At 42.0% G+C, this 10,824-nt stretch overlaps 1 pseudogene; it reads right to left on the reverse strand.

The window, feature by feature from the left end:
• Nucleotides 1-752: 752 nt before the first annotated feature.
• Nucleotides 753-2,282, reverse strand: LOC144827841 (uncharacterized; annotated as a pseudogene).
• Between the last annotated feature and the right edge of the window lie 8,542 nt (nt 2,283-10,824).

The following is a 10,824-nucleotide window of genomic DNA, read 5'->3' on the forward strand; positions in this document are numbered from 1 at the left end:
AAACCGCTCTACAAACGCTGCTTTTACCTCTGTGTGTGTTACAAAATGTTGAACGCTGTAGTGCTTTAATAATTTCTGAAATGTGCTGTTTAAGAATTCTGTACCGGCATCGGTTTGTAGTTTTTGAGGAATTTGCCCTTTCTCGAAGATGGCTTTAAAAGCGGCCGTGACACTAGCCCAAGTTTTATCGCGTAACGCTTCTGCGTAGGCATACTTGGACAGCACATCTATAACAGTTAATATATAGTGATCTCCGTTGTTATGTTTTGCTAAATCTTGAAGGCTGATGATATCCGCCTGCCATTGATAATCTAATTGTGCATTAACGATTGTAGGCCGTCTCTTAAAACGTCTTCTGGCGGGTTTATGTAGTGAATATGCCTCCTTTCCTGATAACCAGTTCTTCACCAGATCTCTGCTTACAGGTTCGTTTTCATCTACAGCCCTTCTATATAGAGCTTCGGCGCTTCCCAAGCTTCCAACTCCCCGTGTATCATAATAAAGTTTTCTTAACAGGGACCCCGACATGTTATCGTCCGCTACACACCAAACAATGAAAGCCACTTGTTTTGCATAAGTGCCTTTTATTAAAAAAGTAAAGAAAAAATTTAACAAATCATAAACAGAGTATACTTTACATTTTTCACAGTAAGTGTCGTAAGGACATATTAACACAGAGTCACCTTGAGGTGTAACATTCTATTACTTTGTTCTAAATACACGCTATCATGTAACGTTAAATAAGCCCCTGTTTAAAACAGTTTTCGGGGGGCCAAAGACCCTATTTTTCTATTTTTTTATACAGATTACACATACGTCTTGCTACGAGTTTTTCTATCATCTTTCTGTTGAAAGTGGCGCCCATACCCTGCATACCCGGTAATTTTAAGCTCGGGTCATAGGCATATCGGATCTCGTTGATTGCAGATGTCAAGATTCTCAACATATCCGGGTGGACACGCTTCTTTTCAGCGTACAACCCATACACCACCCGTAGCAGTTTATACACCTTGTATGGATCTATCAAACTACAAATATAGCGTATTGTCCTTGCTCTGTATGATTCACACAAACATTCATGAGCCTCCTGCTGCGGATCGTTGATTTGATGTCCATTACAAAGGCTGTAATAGTCACGCCTGACACAGTTTAGGACCACCTGTGCGGCGAAAGCCTTAACTTCCTGCCTTGCGTAGTAGGACAAGCCTTCATCTTCCTTTTCACACATGTCAGAGTTGCATACACACTTGTCTCAGCCATCACCGTTTTGGCATGTGGAACTTTCAGCCTGTTTTGAGCACCACAGACAATTGAAAATTACATTGCTCGCTTTTGTAGACTGCCATTCTGACGCAGGCCTTTTTGGGGTTTCTCTCTAGGGTTCAAAAGAAGAAACAATTACAATCTGTAAGTTGAAGAAATAAAATACATCGTTATGTAGGTGACCGCGCAAAACATTTTCTTACTAACCTCTGCATATTCACCGCTCTCTGCGGTGGCTCTGAAATCTTGAGAGTCGCTAATGTCCTGCGATGCCCCATCATCTTCGACGCTTGTACCAGGTTGTTGCAAAACACCCTTCTCAACACCCGTATCCTCCTGAAGGTCCATGGCATCATAGCTGGCTGTGCTAGGAGGTACTACATCTTTTTTACCATAGTTTATTAAGTAGGTGTATTCGACTGGGTTTGCTCTCTAGGTTCAGAAAATATTGACAGTTTGTTAGTTGAAGAAATAAAATAAACCATTATGTAATTGCCTGCTCATAACATTCTCTTTGTAAAAATGTTACTAACCTTCGCATTTTCATCGTCATCTGCGGCGGCTCTGAAATCTTGAGAGTCGCTAATGTCCTGTGATGCTCCATCATCTTCGATGCTTGTAGATGGCTGTTGCAGATCGACCTTCTCAGCAGCCTTATCCTCCTGAAGGTCCATGTCTTCATAGACGGGTGTATTAGGCGGTGCTACAGCTTCTTCAGCTTCCTCCAGGTCCATTGAACTGAGGCCAGCAAGCAGGCTGCCACTACATGAGACCTCACTTTCGCTGCTGTCTCCCTTAATCGGGGACATCCGACATACGCAATCCTTGAGACGGCGAGCTTCCATAGGCCTACATATGCCATTGCCAAAACCAGTAACGTCGCAGCCCATATTCCTAGGGGTTTCTTGTTGAGCATCCTCGTCCATTACCAGGGGTGTTAAAGTGCGGTAATATCTATTGATAGTCGGTTGGGAGCCACCTAACACTGGCCTTTTCACGAATGGGTTGTATCTCTTCATTCTGATGTGGGGTGAGGGCACCTTTTCGTATTCAGGCTTCTGCTTGCTGTATGAGGCTCTTAAGGAAGTCTTATATGTATCCTAAGCAGCCTCTAAAAGGGGCGTACACCTCTACACCATAACAATGGCACACAAACGTCATAGGACTCTGGTTCGCTGATGGTCCCAAAACAAACCCCGCCCTTTGGAAGACCTCCCCTTGGGACAAATGGACACCTACAGTCATCATAGAGGGTTGTGACCTGTCAGTTTTAAGGACACACAGACCTGTCACTTTTTGCGCACACATTTCCCTTAACCTAAATGCCCTGCTAGGCTAACATAACATTTAACACTGTCTCGTGCTCTGACACACCCCCTTATTCTACATCCCCCACAGACCAGCTCCAGTTAGGGAGACCACACATTCCTCATGTCACCAAACTTTTTGCTCACCATCTGTCACTTTTAAGCACAGGAACACCCTGTCACTTTTGGGGACACAGGCCTGTAATTTTTAAGGACATACACATGCATGTCACTTTTAAGGACAGGAAAACCCTGTCACTTATGGGGACACAGACCTGTCACTTTTAAGGACACACAGACCTGTCACTTTTGGGGACACGCATGACGAGGAATGGTGTCCCTACTTTCTACTGTGGGTTTTAAAAGATTGGCTGAGGAAGATCTAAAGAGGGCGTGGAGTGGCATAGGGTGTGAATCTAGATGTTAGGTTTTTGGGTCCTGAAGCCCTGAAAGCTCTAAATGTGAAGACAAGTATCTTGAATAGTACTCTTTAAATGGATAGGTAGGCTAGCCAATACAGTAGTTATAGAGCTGCAGAAGCTGAGAAGCAGCGTGGCAGTTTCAACACCAGGTGGGCTGCTGCATGTTGAACAGTCTGCAGCTTTTTGAAGATTATCTTGTTTGCACCAGAATAAACGCTATTGCAATAGTTCAATTCGAAGGTCATCAGGGCTGCTGTAACAGTTTTCCTTGCAGTAACTGGAATAAGAACAAAAAACTTCTTGAGAGATTCAATCAGCTGAAAACATTTCCCAGCCACTGACAATGTTTGTGGGTGGAAAAATAGAGTAAAATGTTACCCCAGGATTGTTAACTAACTCTACTGTGTTGGTAGAGGGGGGATTTGGTGGCCATGAGCAGCCGCGGGCCGTGGAGGGATTTACGGTGGGGCAGGGAGGCGGGGAGGGGGAGGGGCAGGGTGGAGGGACCTAAACACTGGCATATGGATTATTGCAGGTAAGTACACAATTTAATTATTAAAACGAATTTCGTAGCGCGCACTGCATCGCACAATGCACTGTACCTACAATGTGTTTGTGGGCACTTGGTGTAGGGAGGAAGTATTCTGTTCAGTCAAATAGGACAGGTTTTCGTGTTTTGACTTGACCTCTCGCCAGGTTGGGAAGTGAAACACAATGAACGTGTTTTGCATGCACAACACCTCAGTGATTGCTCGCTAAAGTGCCTTGCCAAGAATCCTTTCTTTTGCTAATGCCTGCTCCTATCTGCCTGGATTGAGATGGGAGGAAGTGTTAAACTCTTATTATTAGCAAGAGCTGCTTTGACTGGCCGGAGTTTACCGTGCTAAAATGTAAAAGTCAGAGCACAGAGCAGCCAAAATTTAAATAGTCCTCAAAATATTTATTTTCTTCAGAGTGCGCACAGAAGCATTACATTGTTTTCAAATAAATAAAGAGTGGTCTCTCTCTCTAGATGTGATATTCAAAATAATAATACAGACTATTAATGTAATTAGCGGAAAGCCCACATTAAACCCGTGTTTCATAGGAATTCAATGGAAATATATACATAAAGTTGAACTTATAAGCATCCAAACTGTTAACGTGTATTTGTCTGCTAGAACCGAATAAAGAAGGGGAGGTAGGAAACTGGTGAAATACGCATGACTTTCACTGTGTAGTAGTTATAAAGTTGGTACTTTAGGTAAGGAAAAGACAAAGGCGTAAAGTGGTTTCAAAAATAAAGCAGACAGCGAGTGGGCTCCTCAATACTGATATACCTATACACATGGGCGTCATAATGGAAGTGTGCTAAAAAAAATGCATTTGCCTTGTTTCAGGATTGTACAAAACATGGCATGGCCGAACAAAAAATGCCTAAAACGACAATACAACATCAGCAATGTCAGTAATAAGTTGCCTGTGTAGACATTGGTTGACAACTGGACGCTGCATCTCTCTCTTGCAATAAGAGAAGAGCATCTTTATTATGTATACAATATCAGCTGGTGCCATACTCATTAGTGCCATTAACCAAATAGGTATGCACTGTACGACATCTTACCACGTGTATCTCTGGTTTTACCACGACTGCAGTGAATTTTATTATGTGTTTTATTGATGCACTCTAACGGCTTCACCGCCTATTTTAACCTCAGTCATGCACGCACTGTACAGCATTTTATTATGTGTATTCATGGTTTTACCTGGGCATACCAACAGTTTTATTGGCTACTTTAAAATGTTGCAATGGTTTTCAGTAACTATGTAAATAAATAAAGTTGACACTTAAAACTTGGACATATATAGAAGGGGTGTGTGAAATTTGCTCTTAGTAAAATTAAGCATAATTACGCAAAATGCTAATTTGTCATTTTGTACTATATTTCAGTGAAAAATGCATCATTGTGTTAATTTTTGTTGTTTTTTTTACTGTGAATCGTACATTCACTGTGAAATGTTACTAAGAATGGAGCAAAGATAAGCAAAGTGGTGTAAATTACATAACTGTGGGAATTTCTCAAAGCAAGTGTAATGTGAATTTCCTAAAATAATGTGAAGTACACCAGCATAATTCAAATTTTGCCCAGGACTATTTAATTGTAAAAGCTTCATGGATGGCTCCTTATTGTATACTAGTTAATAATGTACTTTGTAGCAAAGGACCTTTTAGATAAGTCTGTGGATGTCTTACTTCTCAGATGGGAATGCATAGTGTGGGTCTGAAGAAGTACTAAATGAATTAAGCTGACTTTATATCTGGCCTCTGAATTTTGTTTTGCCCCTGCAGCAATTTACTGATGGAATTTTCCTTCCATAGTGGCCTATGGGAAGATCACTTACAAAGTCCATCCAATACCACAACCCGGTATTAACATTATGATCTAATTTGGTAATATGGGGGCAAATTATCATCCTACAAATACTGCAGGACTTAAAATAGAGACCTTAGAGGGAAATATGGAAGGATTTTATATCACTGCACTTTCCTATAAACTGTCTCTCCCACTTTCCACATCTTTATTACTTGGCCTGGATAAAACTTATATTACACCGGCATAAATTGCATAACTTTCAGGGCTGGGTGGAACTCGCAGCATTTCACCCCGCGGAGTTCCATAAAAACTCTGCAAGATTCTGCTGAGTTCCACAAGCCAGAAGCTTGTTCTGTGCTGTAAAATCAGCACAAACAGCGAAACACACTCAGTGAACTCTACCAGCAGAGGAGAATTGTTCATCCACCCCTAACAATATTAAGAAATTTGAGCTGTGCTTGTTACAAGAAATTACCCAAATGATGCCATCATGCCGCATTGTGAAGTTACACCTCAATTAGCAGCAAAATGATAGCGCAGGATCAATACGAACACCACCCACAGCACAAGTTAACATAGTGTAATGGGAGTTTGTGTAAATCCCTGCACTGTTTGCCTGGCACCTTATTGTGCTTGCTAAACAGTGCAGGGACTTTCTGGGTGGCACCAGGACCACAACCATTGGCCTCAGATTTGCTATCTTTCCATGTCAGAAAGCCGATAAGGAAAGGTTGTCAGAAACCGAAACACATAATCCCGACGGCGGAAACGCCATCAATAAGGGATTATGATAGGTTTACGACTGGCCAACGGGTTCCTTGAACCCGTCAGAATAACGTCAGATTGACCGGTGACATTGAAATTCTACGTTGAAGCCTCCGATCGGTCGGTGGTTTACGGACCAACATCAAAATGAGGCCCTCTATTGTGGAATTCTGATGCTAAATTAAATGCTGGGAAAAAGTATGAGGACGAGAGCACAGGTATGGAGTAGCCTGGATAGCACTGCCCCAGAGATACCCAAAAAGCCAGCAGAACTAGAATGGAATAGATTAATTTCTTATTTGTGAGTTTGATAGCCGTTTGAGTAATCAAATTGACTAGGATGGTTGGAGAAATAAAATGTATTAAGTGGTACCGTCAATCTCAGAGATTAAGGACCAGGGTTACTCTGTCGCAATAGTGAAGGATTGTTGAACGGATTCTGCTCAGACACAGAACTGTGCACAGAGACCCAGGACCTCAGTGAATTGTGGTGGACCAAAAAACTCACCTCAGTACCTAGAAACTCTAACCGACTAGCATCAGTGTCACATTAGCTCTTCGTCCTATAGCAAAGGAACCAATGATTAGACAACCCAGAACATGTGACTTAGCTTATACTCAGGAATGGTAGGAATCAAGAACACTCTTTTGTTTGTTATTCTCATACCAGTCCACAACAGGAGTAAAAAGATTCACAGTAAAGTTTAAAATGTTTATTTTAACGACGTGCTCTAAGATGCAGCATTTTTGCTAGTACAAGCAGACATATGATTAGAAATATTATGATCAGCATTGTTACAACTCCATAAAACACAAAAGGAGAAATCATATTATAATGATGGTAAAAACAGGTTCTATAGCGCCTAACATATCACCCTCCCTTTCTAGGAACTATGGGGCATATTACCAACAACTAGCGATAATTATCGCTATGTTGGCTTAGCGGCAATATTTTTATCACCGAGCTGCGGCGATTTTTTATCGCTTAGGAACCTTGCTATTATCAAGGTTTATCTCCTAAGCGATAAAAATCGGCCGAAATGCATGAATATCGCTGAAAAGTCAGCGATATTCATGCATTACCGAGCTAATGCTTTTAGCCATGTTATCCATCTACCATTGAATAACATGGCTAGGAACTGCTATGGGGCAGGTGTTAGCTTTTGGAGATATTCGCGCTTACCGCGAATATCTCCAAAAGTTGGTAATAGGAGATAGCGATGTTAGCGACTGTTTCCAGTCGCTAACATCTTGGCACACCCACTTTGCATGTCATTACTGATAAATTTCACTGACATGCAAAGCGGGGCCCAAGATGGTCGCTATCTCCTACTAGCTGTCGCTATCTGGTGTTAGCGACAGCTAGGTAACAGGGAGATCATTTTATCTCCGCTTTCTTGGCTTTTAAAGCCAAGAAAGCGGAGATAAACCCCCTTGATAATATGCCCCTATGTTTTATAAAATATAGAAGATCTCTTAGGCTTGAATAGGGGACCCCATACCTCCAAGATCAGCAGGAATGAATCACATCAGAATCTGCAAAAGCTCTTTCTCTCTGGGGATCGGATTTCTTCCATGTGCCTGAAATCATGCCTACAGTTCATTATTAAAGGCGCCAGAATCACAGTTGGCTGCAGCTGCATGTATGTTATGTCTAAAACGTGATCCTTTCAGCCCGAACAACAGCTACCTTCTTATGATAACCATGGAGGCTTTAGCACTCACTCTGCAGACTAGGGTTGCAATGTAAGTCTAGGGATGCCGAAAACAAGCCTTTCTCATGTGAAGTAATTCACGGAGCCTAACTTACAACAACAGCTATATGCAGTGTTGTGTGCAAAAGCAGCAAAAGGTAAAATGGCGTTTAAACTTCAAATAAACCTATGCTAACATAGAAATGTGCGCCAACGAGGCTCAGCCCTCACTACAGGAAATACAGTCGGCGAATAATGAATCTCATATGATATAATGGGATTCATGTTTATGTGGACGGGATATCCGTCACCCATGTGACCGAATAACCTGTCAACTGAAACCTAAATTGGTCCCTAAGTCTTTTTGAGAGTGGAAGAATATTTCTTACCAAAGCATTTCCACATATCCAAAAAGAATGGAAACATAACAGTTTTAAAGAAAGCCTAATGAGGGGTTTGGCCAACATCTAGATCGAATTGGGCACATAACTACTTTGCTCTACCTCAGGCATCCCTCAAATCAATACATGAAGCCCTTCCTAAAATATGTTTCTCCCCTGTAGAATCACCTAAGTATGCAAGTTGCATTTGAAGGGCTACTGACTGCTAAATGGTTGCCTCATTCAATAATATGAGGTGGAGATTAGCAGCCATGACAGCTATGCAGATGGTTGCATCATTCGCCTATTTAAGGTGGCTATAAAGAAGAAGTGTGTAGTGAAGACAGGAAACGTAGGTAAGTAGACACATCTTTATTCTACCTCAAACTGAGCCATCACAGCTGCAGTCCAAGCCAGTTCAAGATCAACTGCCTAAACTAGAACCTTGGCACAGTACAGGACATTGCAACAAGCATAAGTAAGAGCAACTTACTTATGCAACTTAGCGGTTTTATCGCAGCCAGCACCAATTACAAAAGACCTGACAATATCCTCAATTTCCTTATCCATAGAGGGCACCAGAACGAGAATGGCACTCTTTTTATTGTCAAAGTGGCACCAAGGTGTCCTTCATGTGCATGTTTGACTAAGTCAGCTCTTAGGACAAGGGGGGGAACAAGCCTGTCACCTCTCAGTAGTAAACATCCTTGATAGTAAGTTCATTCGATACCTGAAGAAATGTCTTAAAGTCAAAGCTGAAATTCCTCTCCTTAGGTCAACCTTCTTTGTTAAACTTCATGACATGGCCCAGAGAGATATCACAAGCAAGAGCTTAACACCATTCATTCCCTGAAATTGCACACAGCTGGGGGAGACCCACAAATGCCACCAGGAACTCCTCCTTGTCTTTCTGATCTATGTTTGGTTTATCATCTACAATGTCAGAGGAACAAGACAAAAAGTCTGCACACCCATTCCTGCCTCCTGGGATATATTCTGCAGAAAAAGCAAACTGAAGAAGTATGGAAGATAGGCGTGCAATTCTGGGGGTAAAGCTCGTAACATGCTTCCCACTAAGGATGAAAAACAATGGTTTGTGGTTGGTTTGAAGGCAGAATTTTCTTCCCAAATGAAGTTTCTAAACTTCATCACTGCCCAACTGAATACTTTACTTTAGAGGGCGATAAAACTCTGGAGGCAACCCCTCCCCCTTCTTCTGAGAGAGAACTCCAACATTGTTGGCATCACCAGTGAGGATGCAGGTAAGAGACGGGTCATAATGTTTTAGAATCTTAGGCAAACTTAATGGCTCAGTTTGATGTAGAGTTTTCCAGTCTTCACTACATATTTTCTTGGCGACGAGTGACTGAGCCATCTACATGAACCCACGACAGATGTTTATTTGAAAAATTTAACGAGATGCTGCAGAGACTTCACTTCAAGGGACAAACCATATGGGCATGGTGATCATTGGCTGGGTGCAGTTGTCATCGTGGACGGTGATTGCTGTTTCTGCTGCCACAAACTGTTTCCATGAGTCCGCCCGGGACGTGAGCGGCACTACGAAATCAAGGTCAGTCCATCTGGATCATGCTACAGTTCCAGCTACGATAAAAATTACAACTAGCTGGACGATCGTCGGTTCCGTCACCCTTTCCCACCATTCCGCGCTTGTTTTTTTGGTCTCTCCAGTGGAGGGTCATTGAAATCTTAATTCTGGGTACCTGGAACGCACACTACAAACGTGCGTCCCAGCAACGGTGAAGAAACGCGCTCTGACACGCAGTGATGTCGGTGCATGTGAGCTTCACCATTGAAACGCATGCAGAGTTGCCAGGTTACCGTGCCACAAAGGCACTAACACAACGTTCCTGTCTCTGCCAGCAGCCTGTGTGACGTCACAATCAACAAAGGGAGCGGCAGCAGTGTCATAATTGACAAAGGGAGCGGCACGAATTTAAGAAGAGCTTCACAAATTGTTTTATTTTATTCTGTCCTTATTTAAGACAACCTCACAGGCAGTGATTCAAAACATTTACAACGTTATCCTACTCAGTCTTTATTTTTGTTGAAGCGATTTTCCAAACTTCGCTCTGCTTCTCTCCATACAAATATTTCAACATTTCTTTTACAGCATTTTAGACAGTCTGCTATTTGGAATAAGTAATGTATACAGTGTCACTTGTGTTTTGATAACTGTTATCACATTCTACTAATTAAACAATAGTACTCTGTGCAACTGTTTTAGGGCTAAACGCAGGAAATACTTATTACTCTACTCATTAGGGTTTGAGGGTAGAGAAATTTTTAAACACCTTCCTTTCCCGGTAGTTGATGAAGGAAATCTACTGGATGAGTATCAAGACACAGTCACAAGGTTACAAACAAGATTTGACTTGCAACCCAGCTTGGTTGTTCTCTGACATACATTTTTTCTACGTACGCAGAACACAGGGGAAGATGTCAACAATTACATCACTGCACTTAAGAGACTTGTGGCAGACTGTCAATTTGATAACTTCACCGATCAACTGATTTGTGACCAATTTATCTGTCATTGTACAGACAAAACCATCAAACAGAAATTACTTTCCATGGGAAATCCCTTCCTCATTGCCAAGAAAAGATGTAGTGAAGAC

Source organism: Lissotriton helveticus, chromosome 4_1 (genome assembly GCF_964261635.1).
Source record: "Lissotriton helveticus chromosome 4_1, aLisHel1.1, whole genome shotgun sequence".
Lineage (NCBI taxonomy): Eukaryota > Metazoa > Chordata > Amphibia > Caudata > Salamandridae > Lissotriton > Lissotriton helveticus.